The 18,147-nt window shown below is 42.9% G+C and overlaps 2 long non-coding RNA genes across 2 annotated transcripts; both read right to left on the bottom strand.

Annotated features, from left to right (window-relative positions):
* Positions 1 to 3,968: 3,968 nt before the first annotated feature.
* LOC135176551 (uncharacterized) lies at positions 3,969 to 9,894 on the bottom strand. Its single transcript, XR_010302716.1, has 3 exons — positions 9,721 to 9,894; positions 4,345 to 4,405; positions 3,969 to 4,088 (listed from the first exon to the last, which is right to left on the bottom strand). It is a non-coding gene; the product is annotated as an uncharacterized LOC135176551 (long non-coding RNA).
* Positions 9,895 to 13,968: 4,074 nt separating this feature from the next.
* Positions 13,969 to 16,936, bottom strand: LOC135176550 (uncharacterized). The gene is made up of 3 exons (XR_010302715.1): positions 16,773 to 16,936; positions 16,474 to 16,596; positions 13,969 to 14,056 (listed from the first exon to the last, which is right to left on the bottom strand). It is a non-coding gene; the product is annotated as an uncharacterized LOC135176550 (long non-coding RNA).
* Positions 16,937 to 18,147: the final 1,211 nt, after the last annotated feature.

Below are 18,147 nucleotides of genomic sequence, written 5' to 3'. Positions count from 1 at the left end.
GTAGCTCTCTTGGAACAGCATCCAAATCTACTACAGACTGACTCGGGCAAATATAAATCCCTCAGTGTGTCCAATAGCTTCCTGCAAACAATTAGTAAAATGCCTCATTGAGCAAAGACAAAAATAGTGCTTTCCAGCACCTTCAGCCCAGGTGAAATTTTACCCTGGCCATCGCTGAGGTTTGCTGCCTCCTTTTCCCTGCCTCCCTCCCTGCCGTCTCGCATCCTCAGCTGCACGTGGGCTGAGCTCTCCTCCAGCTGCAGCAAGCAGCAAGCAGCAGCAGCAAGGTGAAGCGCGGAAGCTCTTCAGGGAGGGGAGAGCAAATTAAAGCTCACTGCAGGAAAGTTGTGCCCCTGGCACTCTGCTCATGCAACAGCTGCAGATACAACAACTATCATCTGACATTCTGACATATACGTTGAGCAAAGCAGCAAGCGAGCCAATGCCTACACAATATCGCACAGGGCTCCAAGTCCCAGCCTTGAGCAAAACAGGTGTATGACATCCTGTTGCTAGTCTTCAGAGGTTATGGGTACGAGGAGAGACATCTGAGAGAGGAGCAGATGAAAATAACAAAGAAGGTTAAGGCTTGGGTTGACAAGCTCATTGATAATATTTTAGATGGAACAGACCTGCACGTTGACTACAAATTGCTCCTAATGTCTCTGGTAGACTGCAGGCCACAGTCAAAGTGAAAATGGGCTCATTCATTACTTGAGGCAAGCAAATCTCTGCGAAAAGGACCTGCCGAGACCCAGAAGACTCCAGATGTCCTCCGGGGCTGAGGTTGCAAAGCTGTCTTGGTGCCAGAACAAGGGCATTATGCTCTGTAGCCACGGACTTCATGCTTAGATGTAAATAAAAGAGAGCAATGAAATCCTTTAGTAAATATTTTGGAATTTGGTGGAAAATCCTGTTGCAGCATTTTGCTTTTTAATGTTCTGAGACTAATTGATTATCTAATAGGAGGCAAGGACACTGCCAGGAAAGACATTGCTGCTGTGTTAGCATCCAGTCCACGGCTCTTTGTGAAATTTAACTGGGGAAAAAAACCCAACCCTGGTTTATGAAGAATTGTCATTCCAATTTTCTGCATTTTTGCATTATAGACATTACTGCCCAGAAAGAGAACATCACACAGACTCACAGAATGGTTGGGGTTGGGAGAGGCTTCTGGAGATCATCAAGTCCAACTCCCTTGTCAAGGCAGTTTCACCTAGAGAAGGTCACACAGGAACGTTGCCTGCCATTCCTCAAAGTTCATCACTTCAAGTCACGTAGCTGGGCTAATCAACCTTTACTAAAGTTGCTGTATTTCAGGGCAAGAAAGCATGTATTAAAATGAGGCTGTGTCTCCATAAAGATGCTCAGAAGAGCACTGTTGGATATTAAAGTTAGCATCTGCTATTGTCTGGTTAACAATTGGCAATTACCATTAGTTTCCACTGTGGCTGATGGAGTCACAGATGGCTGATTGAGTCAAGTAAGTGCACTTATTCCTATTGAAGGGGTATGATATAGCAGGAAAATAGTTATGCTAACGTTATACCTTATCCAGCCCAAAAGTCACAAGGCACTAATTCCAGCTTGTCTGGCCTGTTTGAGAAGAGCTCTGAATTTTAATCCCCAAAGATGCTGTGAAGAAGGGTTGTAAAAATTAAAAAATTAGGTACTGGATTGTATGGAGGATTTAATACAGCACAACCAAAATTAATTTTTAGCAACCTGCAGAGGTATTGCTGCCATTAGAGGTAAAGCTTTTGGGAAAAAAAATATTTGGTTTGGTCCTTGTGCCTTTTTTTTTTTAATAGAATTGGCTTCTCCATGATACATTAAAAACAGTACAGTGTCTGCAATTTATCTTCAGAGGAAAATCTTAACCTCTTGTTTGGCATGTCCTGAATTAGATTTAATAAGTAGACAACTGTTTAAACACAACCATTTTGCCCATTAGTATTATGTACCTTGGTTTGATTTGGCACCCAGAGCTGCTGATATATTGTGCCATTTGGTAATGGTGCTTTTATGCTGTTAATAATTCTGTGCTTTAGAGGTATTCAATTTAAAGGGCCTGTTTCAGCTACAAGATGCATTTCTGATGCTTTTTACCTGTTGTCTTTTGCTCTGTACCATTTCTATCTGACCAGATCTCATGTGAGTCCGAGAGAGTTGGGGCTGTTCAGGGTGGAGAAGAGAAGGCTCTGTGGAGATCTTACACTGGCCTTCCAGTACCTGAGGAAAGCTGGGGAGGAAGTTTTCACAAGGGCTTGTAGTGACAGAACAAAGGGGAATAGACTGAAACTGGAAGAGGGGAGATATGGATATTAGAAAGAAATTATTTACAGTGCAGGTGGTAAGACACTGGAACAAGTTCCCAGGGAGGTTGTGGATCTGTGGATGTCCCTTCCCTGGAAGTGTTCAAGACCAGGTTGGACAAAGACAGGTTGGATGGGTTGCTTTAATCTGATCTAGTGGAAGGCGTCCCTGCTAGTGGAACTAGATGATGTCTAAGGCCTCTTCCAACTCAAACTAGCCAATGATTCTATGTATTTTCATTGCTGTTATGGCTCAACACAAGGCAAAACTCAGGCAGGGGCTCTACTTCAGGATGCTCTTCCCAGGAGCAGAATTACTCAGCCCTAACTGTTTCAACACCCACACAGGACCCCAAAATATTTAAAGACATCCAGTTAATAAGTCTAAGGAGAGCCAGCCACCTCTAACCACTTGATTTACCTTGGTATTTCATATGGACACCCAAGGTGGCATCACCACTGCTGTCAGCGTGAAAGTCAAGCTTTGACAACCTTCCTTGCATCAGACACAGCCATTCACAACCTCTGTCATCTTGCTTCCTGAACTTACCTACCCAGAAGCAACACTTTGGGGATTATGATTGCTTTCCTTGAACAAGAACCAGAGAGGATCACCTGAGCTTGGAATACCTGCAAAGAGAATAGTAGACTTGAAAGAAGTTGAATCAGTTAACTGGCTCTTGACCATTTCAGGAGATATTTGGATCTGTCCTTGAGTAAATCCCAAGAGTTTTTTTTCCTAGATTAATTTTCTAGACTTATTACATTTTTGGAGACACCAGATGTTACATGATGTGAAGAAATGGTCTGAAATTGTGCCAGCAGAGGTTTAGATTGGATATTAGGAAACATTTCTTTACAGAAAGAATGGTCAGACATTGGAATAGGTTGCCCAGGAAGGTGATGGAGTCACTTTCCCTGGAGGAGGTGTTCAAAAAAACATGTGGACATGGCACTTTGGGACATGGTTTGATGGCCTTCGTGGTGTTGGGTTGATGGTTGGACCCGATGATCTTAGAGGTATTTTCCAACTGTAACAATTCTATGATTCTATGATGCGGAAACCTGGAAATATAAACCAGAAACAGTGAAGATAAGTAGTCTCAATTTTTGGTGTGCATTTAAAAAATTGCCTTTTACCAATCAGTTCTTAGAAAGAAGCACTAATATTTTCTCCAAAAAGTTGGCCAGAGTGTGTTCAGAGCACACAGTGTGCACAAAAGAGGCCAAGGGTGGAGGGAAAACCTTAGAAATGATAAGGTAGTGTCATTACTCTAGCAGGGGTTCCTCAGCAACAAGGTTAGTTCTCTTAGCTCAATGCCTGGGCTTGCTTGCAGCACAAAACTGCCCCAATTTGGCAGTGAGCTCAGTGTTTGCTTACCAGAGCAAGTGAAGAGCTTGAGCAAGCTGATTTCCTCGGCCACCAGCACCCTGCTCTCCTTCATGGTGTGATCACCATTCTACCTCCTGAACTCACCTCTTCTTCCCAAGCTTCATTCATACCAGAAAACAAGGGAAAAAAAAAAAAAAAAAAAAAGAAAACAACAAAACCACAACACAACCAACCAACCAAAAATCAGTCTTGTTGTGGAGCTACCCCTCTACATTTCCGAGGACGACTGCCAAGCGAGCATGCAGATGATTTTTCTTGGCATCTTTATTTTTCGATGATGTTTTTTCAACGCTTAGCATTAAGCTGAAATACTGTTTGCCAGGGATCACTGCCCATCAGGTGCTTTATTACAGATGAAATTACATTTCTTTACAGTTGCACTGGAAGGGGAGAGGGAGAAAATGGGAATAGCTTTTTTTAAAACTGAATCATTCCAGTGAAGCAGGAAAAAAAAAAAACAAACACCCCCCCAACTCTCAAACAAAACTGTTTTTCTTCTCTCTCCCCCTTTTTTTTTTTCTTTTTAAAGGAAATTATTTTCAGTTAAGTGTAGTTATAGTATTGGGAATATATTTTTCCAGCACAGATATTTTCCTTCCTACAGATTTAAATATCACTTTGCTCGTGTTCACTTACAGGGCAGTTGTCAAAAAACCCACAGCTGCTTGTGAGAAGATATTCCTGTGGAATGTGTTCCCTAGAGAAAAGAGAGGGTTTGGAAGCATCTTGTGCCAAGGAGACAAAGCGAGTTGCTGCAACAGCACCCAGCACTGGCAGCTCTCCACAACACAGCAGCCTCGCTGCTCTGCTGCAGCCAGGGGTTGCTGGGCATCCTTCTTCTGTGTGGAGAAGACACAATACAACTAGCCAGTCTTGGCTCCTACACAAAACACGTGAACTTGAGGAGATGGCAGGCAGCTTCACAACAAGTGTAGGCTTTCAAAAGAGAAGATTTATTTTCAAAGGAACCTCCTTTTCCATGTTTCTCCCATCTGAAGTCACTTGAAAAGGTTTTGCTGAGATCTCAGGGTTTTTTGGTGTTAGGTTTTGCTTTGGGTTTTTTTTGGGGGGGAGGGTGGGAGATATTTTTTTCTTGCCTTCCTATATGCTAGAGAAGCCTGAATTCTGCACCTGCATCACGCTAAAGGCAGAGGCTGGATAAAGCTGTAAATTGTTTAACAGCCAATCTGGAGAAGGAGCAGCGCTCAAAAAACATAATACCTCTGGAAGGCTGGAGGCAAGATTCATTTAAACAGTTTTCACTGTCATCGATGTCACCAATTTGAAGCTTGTCTTGTTTACCGGATGAAGGTTTCACACTGTGTCAGTGTTCTGCCAGGATCCAGCATTAAAATGAGCAGTTAGTACAAGTCAGCCATAAACATGGCAGATCTGTTAGACTGGCAGAAGCCACTGCGAGCTCCCTGGTGCAGCTTTTAAGCACTTGGCATGCTGCTAGCTCAAACTGGAGAGGGGGCTGTGTGCATCATTTGGGCCTGAGTGCAATGCACTTGAAATAATTACTTTAATCAGCAAAAGTTAATTACTTTAAATCATAAATTAATGGCGGAGCATTTGGCAGAGCCTGATGTGTGTGGCGAAGCTGTCAAGCAAAAATCACAGGTGAACCTGCGACCCCATCTCAATATCACTGGATGAAAGGAAGGAGCTCACCTACTGTGCCTGCCACTTCTGCCACATTAAAGAGAACTCTTTGTAACAGGAGAACAGCCACCTTAAACTGTCACCTATAAAAAAAAGGGACTATAAACAAGCAGATTGCCGCTAAGCAGGTGCTGCTGGAGGAGTTGGCCCTTGATAATAATAAGATCTTAAAATGGCATCTGCCTTTATTTTATAGCACAATTGGAAAGATGGTTAAAAGTAATAAACCCAGCTGATATGTTTTATGAGTTAGTAGTTAGCAGGGTTGGAAGGGGGCAAGGAGAAGATTTTGGGGGGTGGTGCAGAAGGTGGGGAGCAGCAAGATGCAAGGTGTTTTAAGAGGAAGGGGTTTATAGAACCACAAAATCATAGAATTGTTTTAGTTGGCAAAGACTTCTAATGTCATTGAGTCCAATTGTCACCTTAACACCACCATGGCCATTAAAACATGTCCCCAGGTGCCACGTCCACACATTTCCTAAACACCTCCAGGGACTGTGACTCCACCACCTCCCTGGGCAGCCTGTTCCAACATGACCACTTCTTAAGGAAACAATTTTTTTTTCCCTAATATTCAATCTAATCTTCCCCTGGCACAATTTCAGGCTGTTTCCTCTTGTTCTTTCACCTGATATTAGGGAGAAGAGGCCAACCCCTACCTGACTTTGACCTTTTTTGAGGGAATTGTAGAGAGCAATGAGGTCTCCCCCCAGGTTCCTCCTCTTTGAGAAGAAGAATCTCAATTTCCTCAGCTGCTCTTCAGAAGACTTGTTTTCCAGATCCTTCACCAGCTTTATTACTCTTCTCTGGACACACTCCAGCACTTCAATGTCTTTCTTGGAGTGAGGGCCCAAAGCTATTGTGTTTGATTCTGGGACTCCCAACACATGAAGGATATTGAACTGCTAGAGTGTGCCCAGAGGAGGGCCACAAGGATGATCAGAGGGCTGAAATACTTCTCCTGTGGGGACAGGATGCAAAAGTTGGGTCTGTTCAGCCTGGAGAAGAGAGGGCTTCAAGGAGTCCTTTTAGTGGCTTTCTGTTATCTGAAAGGGGCTTACAAGAAAGCCATGGAGGGACTTTTTACAAAGGCTTGTTGTGATAGGATGAGGAAGAAATATTTTAACTTGGAAGAGGGCAGATTTAGACTGGATATTAGGAAGAAGTTCTTTACAGAAAGGGTGGCAAGACACTGGAGCAGGTTGCCCAGCAAGGTTCCAGATGCCACCTTCCTGGAAACACTCAATGTCAGGCTGAGCAATCTGGTCTGCTGGAAACTGCCACTGCCTATGGCAGGGGAACTGGAACTAGATAATCTTTAAGGTCCCTTCCAAACCAAACTGTTCTATGATTCTATGGTAACTTCCTTTTTTGCTTGACAGGTGACCAACATTTTGAGGTAGAGTGATGGAAGAAGCCTAGAAAAGCCATGAGAACCCTGCCACACAAACACATCCTTCACATCCATTTGCCTTAAGAAAGAGTTAGTGAGAAGTAAATTGAATCACAGAATCAAGCAGGTTGGAAGAGACCTCCAAGATCATCCAGTCCAACCCATGCCTCATCCCTTTCCAGTCAAGTAAACCATTTAGCGTCATCGCTGCACTTTACATCATTGCTTAGGAAGATAATACACCTTTTATTGGAAAGCAGCTGGCAGACTAACCCATAAACAAGTTTCAGTTGATAATGAACAACGTTAAAAAGTTGTGAACTAAAGTGAAAAAAAAAAAAAAGAAGAAGAAGATAAAGGTGTGCAACTGACTTTGAGAATTAAACTAATTTCTGGAGTGTAAAAGGGGAGCACAGAACCCTTAGAACAGATTGAAGATGGGCAAAACTGACTCCAGCATTTAGGAAAGCACAATGTTATAAGGTTACATGCCTAAAAAGAATTAGTATTTGGCTTCATTTAGGGGAAAAAGAGGACATTTGGAGCTAAGGTTATGAAAATATTAATGACTAAGACCATCTATATATTTAATATGCACACTAAATATTAATATATATACATATATATATACTAACACAGGCATCAAATTTAATTCCTTCTCTAATTACAGAATGAGATCTTTTCAAAGGAGGGAGGGTTTCCTTTACCTCTTCCATAAGCTCTATGTGGCCACTAGTACCCCTGCTGACCTTGGATTAGAAGAAAACCTCTGGAAGAAGGCTCAGGCCCTCCAGTCATCCTTCCCATCTCAGACCCCTTGCCCACTTCTTCTTTGATGTGTCTCATGAGGTTGGGGTAGGGACTCAATCACCTGAAGCAAGACAGAAGTACTCTGTCTCACCACACCTCATGGTATTCAGTGGACTCCCATGCACTTTGAAATACTGAGAGTTTCTTTGGTCAGGAGTTGCAGATATCTAAACTTATATAGTGCTGACCCTCTACCTCTTTCCAGCAGCACTTAAAGTACAAAGGGGCTGATAGCCCCAAACTTGCAACTGCTTTTATTTCCCCCCACCCTGGAAGACAATGGACTTTTGGTCTACATAATCACAGAATTGTAGGGGTTGGAAATGATCTCTGGAGATCATCTAATCCAACTCCCTGCTAAAGCAGGGGCACTCACAACAGCTTTCCTGAGATCACTATGTCCATGTGGGTTTTGAATCTCTTCAGAGAAGGAGACCTCACAACCTCTCTGGGCAACCTGCTCCAAGGCTCCAGCACCTCACACCAAACATGTTTCTCCTCACACTGAGGGGGGACTTCTGTGTTCCAGTTTGTCACACCACTGGGAGCAAGTACAAGTGTAGTGCTATTTTGTTCCTCTCCAGTGCAGAGGAAGAGTTTCTGTTGCCAACACTACTGTTGAAAATTTAGGCTGTGCTGAGGTTTGCTCTGCAGCTCAATAATTTGAGAGTGTTCAAATGAGCTCCACATTGACAGCATTATGGGTGCCCCTCCTAATCTTACAAAACACACTAAACTATACAGCACTATTTTGATTAAATTCTTCAACTTTCCATGATCCTAGACACTGTTTTATGCATGACCTTGACTGCACGTAACCAGACATTTTCAATTCTTCTCTCTGCAAAATATGTTAAGTGCATCAGAAGTGGATGTCTAAGTAACAGAATCCAAAATTTAATTAAAGATTGCCTTGGACAACAGCCTTGGATAGGTGACTGAGTACAGAGGTTGAAATTACTTCCCTGGGCATTCCTTTGTTCTACAGAGGTGTTAAAGTTTTCATTATTTGTTTATTATAGGTGTCCTTCTAGTCCATAGCAATTGATGTTAGGCACAGTGGTGCCCAGCATTGGGACCTCCACTGGCACCAAGGAGAAAACATCCCCTTAAATGTCCTAAAAAGAGGATGCCATAAATGCCCACATTCCCCAAACAGATTAAAAATGCATGGGCAACCAGTGGTCAAAAAAAACCCAGTGGAGAGCAAAGTGTGGGGCTTTTCTCAGGGAAAGCCCTCCATAAACACAGACCATTGGAAAGCTTTAGAATCGTAGTGGAGGAGTCCTTTAAAATCATCAAGTCTAAACACAAACCCAGCATTGACAGGTCACCATTAAACCATGTCCATCAGCACCACATCTACACAGCTCTGAAATCCATGCAGGGATAGGAACTGCCCCAGAGCAACTTGCTCCAAGCCTTGACAATCCTTTCAGGGAAGATATTTTTCCTAATATCCAACCTAAACCTCCTCTGGGGTAACTTGAGCTCCTTTCCTCTTTTCCAATTAGCAAATAATAGGACGAAGAGGCCAACATCCACCTCTATCCAACCTCCTGTCAGAGACTGTAGAGACTGAGAAGATCTCCCTTCAGCCTCCTTTTCTTCACACTAACCAACCTCGGTTCCCTCAGCTGCTCCTCATCAGCCTTTGTTTCTAGACCCTTCAATAGCTTTGTTTTCCTACTTTGGGCATGCTCTATGAATTAGTCACCTCAGCCCAACTACCATTTTTTTTGATGTAAGAAATGAAGGAAGCTAACTCATTTAATCAACTGTTAAGTCATGGTGAGTTAAAACTTTCAATATTGCAAGTGCCACAGTGACTTCTGCTCCACGGCTTCTCCCAAGAGAACAGCCAAGAGCTCCAGCCATCACCTTCCTGAATACAATTAAGTTAGTTTTCCCAGCCCTAGGAAAATATTGTTTCTAAACACCGAGAGAGTCTGGAAGGTGTTAGCCAGTACATGGGAATTTGGATTTCTTTATGAGCTACTTAACACACAAAATCACTCCTACTCTGCAAGAAGCTAGTGTGCTCAGCTGGCATGCAAAAAATCTACCAAGATCAAGATTCCAACCTGTTTTGAGCAATAAGGTAAAATGCAATCATTTGTATCGCAAGGCTGCAGATGTCTTACCTCCTGGCTCCACACCCTTTTTTCCAGGCACTGGTCTTGCAGCAGCAGGAGCTGCCTGTGTCGGGGCAGACCATGCAATGGCACTAACACGCACTGCAACACAGCTGCCAAGGCACAGCAGCACGAAAAAGCATAGAGCACCAGATCATGCAAAAATTTCAGCCAGCAAACATCAGGAGGAGCAACCTGCAGAGACAGAGAATGGGCAGCATCAAACTATGCCTTTTAGGTCTTCCATGCACAGCTATTTGAGAAGCACAAGGTGTTTAATCTTGAAACCACTCTTCTTTATTAGTATTCTACCCTAAACAGGCATGGAAGCAACTTGATGCTAAGAAAGGATGGACTTAGAGCAGTCATTTATTATTATGATTATTATTTCTTTTTAGGATTATTTTTTTTTCCTCCTCAGCACCTAGACTGTTTCAAATTAAAGAGAATCCAGCTTCAGGAGGCAGTGCTATTTTAATCATTCCAATGTGTCCAGTATGGGAGATGAACTCAAAAGGTGAATATTAAAAGTAGTTGTGGAATTCAGTCATTTCACGAATGAACACATAATAGCCAAAGGCAAAACCGGAAGGCAACTTCACTTCCAATCAGTGTTTTCATTTTATTGAAACCAGATTGGAATTCCTGGAAAGAAGCCTACATATCACATCTTTAATACTAATTTTCATATACTCCAGTAAAACTGTCAGGGTGAATCAGTTGGTGAAGAAAGCTTCCTGTATAATTTACAGATGTACCTCCCTGTAGCCCACGATTTCGTCCTGAAACTGAAACGTGGTTTTGATCATACTCACAGATTTCCTCTCACCTGTACAGGGTTTGCCTTGACTCTAATTTGATTATTGGAATTGAACTTTTTATGGCAAAAGCTGGTGATAAAAGCAAGCCAGCTGCTGTATACTCAGCAAGGCTTCATGTACTCATACACACCTATATCTATCAGAAGTGACACATGTCTGCACACAGATAGACTCCCTCCAAAATCCATCTTTTTTAGGATGAAATAACATTCAGAATCCAAACCTCTCCATCTACTCACTGCAAACATCTTCATCTCTCAAAAAAAAACATCAAAGAATCAACAAGCAGCAGAGGATTTTTCAGAGATAAATATGACACTTTGGACCATGACTGTAAGAGCCTTTTCTACTAAGCCCCACAATAAACCCAGTACTGTGGTTGTTTGAAGCAGAGGCCAAAGAGGCTCCGTGGCCATCAGTCACCACAGCTGCATTAGAAGCCACTCCGTTTTGCACTGATAGCTGCTCTTTTTGTTTCTCCATGAGCTTACCAAGGCCACCTGCCAAATCTCTTCCTCACAAGCACAAAAAGAAAGGAGGGGGAGCAAGCTCATGAGCTCCTCATGTCTTAATCCCCCCAAGGACAGCGCTTTGGAAAGAGCGATGGGGTCCTCAGTGGGTCATTGTGTGGGGCTGTTGTAGTGGTATGTCCACACTGCCCAGGTTTAGGTTGTGTCAGCACTTCCATTAAAGCTCCATTAGTCTGGGCTTTATAACTCATCTTTAAAAGTTTTCTCAGGCTGCAGGAACTTGGCAAACCTAAGATGCATTGTGGGGTGGGATTTTTTTCTGTGTCCATCCTCCTACCCTGAGCTGTTAAGAAACACATGGTTTGGCTGCTTTGTAAGCATCTTTTGACACGTGTATGAAATGTTTATTAGTTTTAGACATTTCTGTGCTTGTAAAACTTCAGATTGAGTCAAATCCCAATGAGGCTGCAAGTAAAAATAAGGCTCTACACCAGCACGGGGCAAAGCTCTGTCAAGAACCCCAGGACAAGCGAGGCAACACCAGGTGAGCTGGCAGAGCATTGTACAGGAGATGATGTGTCTCAGCCTGCTTCATGCTTGATAAAAGAGCCTGTGGTCTCCTACATGAATTTTAGCATTTCAACATCCAGCTAAAGGTGAAAGAAAAGAAGAGCAGAGCAGAACCTTGAAATCTAGTAATAAGTATTGCATGCTGTCCTTTAACCATCTAATTGTGGGGGAGGAAGAAGAAAATACTCAGGAAAATAGCCAAAGAAATTATGCTTAAACTGCCAAGTAACACATGTATCATATTCCTTCAGCCAAAACCTCTTCGTGGCTTTTTGAGGATGAGAATACATTGCTCACTCACATTATGAGTGAGATATTAATGTTGGCACATCTCCCAGCACCTTAATACATTAAGATACTGCTGTTGCTGCCTAACCCTATGTGACTGAACAGTTCTACCCTCAAAATAACAGAGAATTTCACCAAGATTGCTCTTCATACCACATCTAGAAGGTGAAGCAGAAGGTAGGATATGTTGATCCCTACATGTAAAGCTCAGGACTGCAGGACAAACAGCAAAGTGATTTTTATGTTCTTGTCAATGAACAGTAAATGTGCTGCAACATCACAGAATCACAGAATGGTGGAGATTGGAAAGGACCTCTGAAGATCACCTAGTCCAACTCCCCTGCTAAAGCAGGGCCACCCAGAGCAGCTTTCCCAGAATCACAATGTCCAGGTGGGTTTGGAATCTCTCCAGAGAAGGAGATTCCACAAGCTCACTGGGCAGCCTGATCCAGAGCCCCAGCACCCTCACACCAAAGTTTTTTCCTCATGTTCAGATGGAACCTTCTGGGTTCTTGTTTGTGCTCACTGCCCCTTGTCCTGTCATTGGGAACCACTGAAAAGAGCCTAGCCTCATCCTCTTGACCCCCACCCTTTAGCTATTGAGTCTCTCAGACTTTCCTCCTCACAGAAATGCTTCCAGTCCCCTCAGCATCTTTGTAAATATGCATATGTCAGCTTTTCTTCATACTTTAAGTTCTGTCAGAACCATCTAATTCACTGCATGCTGGTTTAATGTTTTTTTCTTCCAAATAGAGGAAGACTTTCTTCTTCACAACAAAACAAACAAAAAAGAACCCTAACCAACCAAACAAAAATCAGACAAGCAACTGAAAAACTAGAGCCCAGAAAGAACCCTACACACAAAAGAACCCCACACAAAACCCAAACAAGCAACTGAAAAGATAAACCCCAACGTTTAAAAAATGTGCCAGTACAAGGCCAGGAAGCAAAGTGGGTTAATGTACACAAATTTCCCCTCCAGAGCTGGGCTGGGTGTCTGCTTGTCACATCACACTCGCTTCTTCCCCCTAGAACAAATGGCAATGTCTGCCTGCAGACTGGGACAAAAGGACAGGTCACCACAGGTCAAGGCCACAGCACAGTGTAAGAAAAGGGGTTGGAAGTTGCATAAACTCTGTTAAGTCCCAATTAAGTTCAGCCTTCTCTCTAGTTAGCAAATCTATAGATCAGAGTCTATATACCTGACATAGATGGGATATGAGTAAAGCTTTTGCTTCCTTGCCTGCCATACTGATGGAGCTGTGATTTCACATACTGAAGTCTATTCAAAATCAACAAAGCATCTAAACGTACCCTGAGCTTCAAGGCTACACTTGAGGGCATCCTGGAACAAATCTGACACAATTTCAGAATCTATAAACTTTTCATTGCTTGTGTTACGAAGTTAACTGCACTCCTTAGCCCCAGACAGAAATTGATAGCTCTGCTAAGGGGCTCCATACCATCTAGACCTGCAGTAAATTCACATTTCTGGTTATAAGAGACCTTTTAGGAATCAAAATCAGTATTTTCCACTGTGGTTGCACTAAGCAACCCAGCAATGCTCCACGTCTTAATTGCTCCTTCCTCTTTTTTTAATGTAAAATCCACCAAGACACACACTTGGAAACACTGAACCCCCAAAAACCTGTTTTCCAAGTTTGTCTCCACTTTACTTGTTTCTACCTTACATCTAAAGCCACTGATTAGGCACAGTAGAATGGTCCTTTGAAGGTCATTTAGACCAGCCCCTTGCTGTCAGCAGGGACATCTGCTACTAGAGCAGGCTGATCAGAACCCCAAAGAACTCCTCCTTTCCCGAGTAACTGTGGGGCGTTTACCACATCTACTGGACCAGCAGCTCACTGCCTTCAGTGTGAGAAATCACAGTGATGATTTCTTCCTTATATGTAGTCTCAATGTTTCTCTTTCAGTTTAAACCATCACCCCTTGTCCTGTTACAAAAGGCCCTGATAAAAAGTCTGTCCCCATCTTTCTTACAGGCTCTCTTTAAGTATCTTCAGGCCTCACCTAAGCTGGTGGGGACATCCAGAGCTGTGGTGTGCTGCATAAGAAACTCACCATGGGTGGGTGGCTGTCTTCATGCTCTCCAAGCCAATAACAATTCCACCTCTGCTTCTGGAGCTCTTCCCTACAGAACACAACAGACATGTCCCAGTAGGTAGCCAGCACTTTCTGTAGATATGGAAAAAAATAAAGAAAGATATTGTTTATTTTTGTCGGGACAGAAGAAAGCCAAAAAGTTTTGAGCATCACCAGACTATTACCATGGTTCTCTCTCATTGTCTTCTCCTAATGCACTGGACTATACAGATCCCATCTCATCTCCTAAAGGATTGCTTCTACAGAAAGTTTTTCAGGCACTGTTACTCTTTGAAAACTCCAAATCAAAACCCAATTTCCTTATACATACTTCTGATTAAAGTATCCTCATGTCTAGCCTGCATCAACCTCATCCATCCACATTCTGCATTATTGTCACCCCTCTGAATAGCTTTTCCTCTGAGTGAGCAGAGGCTTGGCATTTCCAGCACCTTTTTATCCAGTGCTGCAGCAGCAGCAGCTTTGAGCAGCTCTTAGCGGATGGGTGGAAATCAGAATAAAGTCATTTGTAGTACACGAGCAAAAGCCCATCAAAACCTGATACTTCAAAAGCCACAGATCTAGAAATATGCCTTCAACAAGAAAAAGGCTAAATGCTAATGTATGTCTATTAAATGCATCTTAAAGCATTTTTTTTGCTTCCCAAACTACCCATTGCAATGTGTTTGCTCTCTTCTCACACTTTTCCCCTGGACTGTCCTTCTGACCCTGTAGGACTGCCTCTTCCCCCTTCAGTTTTGCTGAATAGATCAAAAAAGTGTCATAATTACATTTCAAAAGCCAAAGAGTTTTATCTCTCTCCCTAAAATTTACACAAAGTGATATGAAACTTTTTTTAGAGGTATGAAACTGAATCATTTGTGTCCAGCCAATGATATCCTGGGGAAGGAAGGGACATCCCTATTAGCAACCCAAGGACATTCAGTGTGGCATAGCCCTCAACACCTTATGCAGTAAATCTTTCATGCTGAGAACTCTGGAATCACAGAATAGTTTTGGTTAGAAGAGACCTTTAAGATCATGAAGTCCAATCACTAACCCAGCATTGTCAGACCACCACTAATCCATGTCCCTCAGTGCTACATCTAAACATCTTCTAAGTTACTCCAGGGGTAGGGACTCTACCTTGGGCAGCCCAGTTTGTAAACTTTTATCCACTACAATAAAGGAAGCAAGATGGGGTATTTCTGTTTAATGATACGGAGAATATAAACCCCCACAGATGTATCAGAAGCTCAGCACGAGTCTCCAACTCATAACATACACAATAGTGTTTCTTGGAGCACCAAATCATCAAAAATCGTGGGTACCTGAGTGATGTCAAGGTGCTCAACAGAATCTTAGACTTATTAATCAGTTTGTTTTGCCCAAGTATCTTATATTTAGCATTCCCTTTAAATCTATTTTCATAGAATCATAGAATCAACCAGGTTGGAAGAGACCTCCAAGATCATTCAGTCCAACCTAGCACCCAGCCCTATCCAGTCATCTAGACCATGGCACCATGTGCCTCATCCAGGCTTTTCTTCAACACCTCCAGGGATGGTGACTCCACCACCTCCCTGGGCAGCCCATTCCAACGGCAAATCACTCTCTCTGGCAACAACTTCCCCCTAACATCCAGCCTATACTTTCCCTGGCACAACTTGAGACATTCCTATGAGCTCTTAAACTTAGGAACCTGTAAACAAGATGATCTACATAAGACCTGAATTATTATCACAGAGGTAACAAATATCATACAGCAAGTTTGATCAGGAAGGTGGTGATGACTTTGGTGATGACTTAGGAGAGACATCTCCATGAGCAGATTTGTATTTATTCTGATTAGCATGGCATGAAACTCAGAGAATAGAGGAAACCAGAAGCATCCTTGTCTTCCTTCATCATCTAGCTTATCAGAGGCTGCTCTGTCTCCTGACCGCATGAACTATGCAGATCCCATTGCAGTCACAGTACAGTATTTCTCCTTACTGTTTGAATGACTCTTGTTTCACTCATTTCATATGGTGGTACTAGAGAGGGATATTTTTACACAGATATCTTGAAGCTGGAAGGGAGGATGGATGCAAGACCAACATGGCAACTTTTACTATTATGATCCCAAGATTAAATTACTTAAATTGACTGAAACATTCATCTACAGGTTGGTCTGGAAATGACTCACCTCCTACACAGCTGGTACATGTGTAAGCTCAGGTCCCACCAGGGAAGAGCTTGATAGAAAGACAGAATTCAACAATCTCCATAGCTCATATTGGTCTAATAATAAGCAGAGACATAACTGAGATGGACAGGAACAAAGAAATAAAACACAAAATAAGGCATGATGGGAGTGACCAAGGAACTCAAACCTGAGAGGAACACCAGTCCAAGATTTTGTTTGAGCATCAAGTTCTTAGTAGCTAAAATAATGGGTTGTAGGTGCATTTTTTTTGGTAGTGCCTGATCATAAAAGATTATAAGACTTTGTATCCCAAAGTACAAACCTTAAATGTTTCCTGATCAGATTGAAGACTCCATTTTCCTGGCTGAGAAGCAGAGCAGAAGACGTACAACCTCCAGCCTAAATGTATCACTGTTGAAACCTCTATGACACTAGATGAGGCTTCCTGTTGAAATAAAGCAGCTGTCATTTTCTTGGAGGCTCTGAAAGCAGAATCAAAAGCCTCTTCAATGTGGAAGGGAGGACTGGGGAGGAAGGACAGGAGAAAAAGTAAATCAGGAAAAGTAAACAGGATCTTCATATCTGACTTCTTATTTCAAGTCTAGAGTCAAGTCCACCCACCTGCATTTTGGGTGTGGAGAAGCAGACAGTTCTTGTTCCTTCCACTTACTTGACAGACAAAGGTGCCACCAGTCAGTAAGTGCATATCAGTGTTCCATAGTTGCTAGTGACTTGGGATACTGCAGTGGCTGGTCCTCTGTTACAGTCTAGCCCCAGCCTTGTTTCATCACCAACCCTGAAAAATGACAGAGGACATGAGCTGCCTTCCACAGCCAGCGGTCTCGAGGGCACTTCCCAGGAGGGAGAGAACCAGCAGGAGGGAGATACACACACAAGCCCTATATCTGGTCCCACAGGGCTGTCCAGGTTGCCAGCCTCCACCTCCAGCCTATGGTTCTGGGGCTGAAGAGTTTTGACCACCATCAGTGCCAAGAAGATCCCTATTCCAAGAGAGACAAGGACAGGTTGCCACACTACTATTTTTGTAGCATTTTTCACTCTAATTTACAAACCTCAAAATCTGCTCCATCATATTTCAACCTTTTTTCCTCCCTTAATTTTTTGTTTCAGTGCATAAAACAAGCTGGTCTGGAGCTGGCAGCAACATTGTGGCTTTTGGAGTAGGATGAGAAAAGCCTTTGTCCTGGCTCTGGAGGACAGCCAAAGCAAAGACTTCTGGATGGAAAGACACATGATTTGAGAAGCAACACTTTCTCATCTTTTCCTCCTCTTCAGTTAGAGACTAATACCACAAGTCACCCAGTGCAGACACAAGCAGAGAATGGTGGGGATTGGAGATCTCTGAAGATCACCTAGTCCAACTCCCCCCACACCAGAGCAGGATCACAAGTAGATCACCAGGAAGACGTCCAGAGACTATACAATTAAACCAAAATCCTGACAAACACCAAGAATAGTTGGAGAAAGACAGAAAGAAGGAGAAGAAAAATAAGAAGAAAAAGAAGGAGGAAAAAAGAAGGAGAAGAAAAAGAAAGAAAATTCCTCCTCTTTTCCTCCTTCAATCTTTTCCATCCTTCCATCTTTTCCTCCTCTTCAGTTAGAGACTAATACCACAAGTCACCCAGTGCAGACAGAAACACAGAATGATGGGGATTGGAAGAGACCTCTGAAGATGATCTAGTCCAACCCCCCCTGCACCAAAGCAGGATCACAAGTAGATCACCAGGAACGTGTCCAGAGATTATACAATTAAACCAAAAACTTGACAAACACCAAGAACAGTTACAGAAAGCCAGAAAGAAGGAGAAGAAAAAGAAAGTTCCTCCTATTTTGACTCCTTCCATCTTTTCCTCCTCTTCAGTTAGAGACTAACACCACAAGTCACCCAGTGCAGACAGAAGCACAGAATGGTGGAGATTGGAAGAGACCTCTGAAGAACATCTAGTCCAACTGCCCCTGCACCACAGCAGGATCA

Source organism: Pogoniulus pusillus, chromosome 6 (genome assembly GCF_015220805.1).
Source record: "Pogoniulus pusillus isolate bPogPus1 chromosome 6, bPogPus1.pri, whole genome shotgun sequence".
NCBI classification, from domain to species: domain Eukaryota; kingdom Metazoa; phylum Chordata; class Aves; order Piciformes; family Lybiidae; genus Pogoniulus; species Pogoniulus pusillus.
The sequence above is the reverse complement of the archived record's forward strand: the minus strand, read 5'-3'. Positions and strand labels throughout refer to the sequence as shown.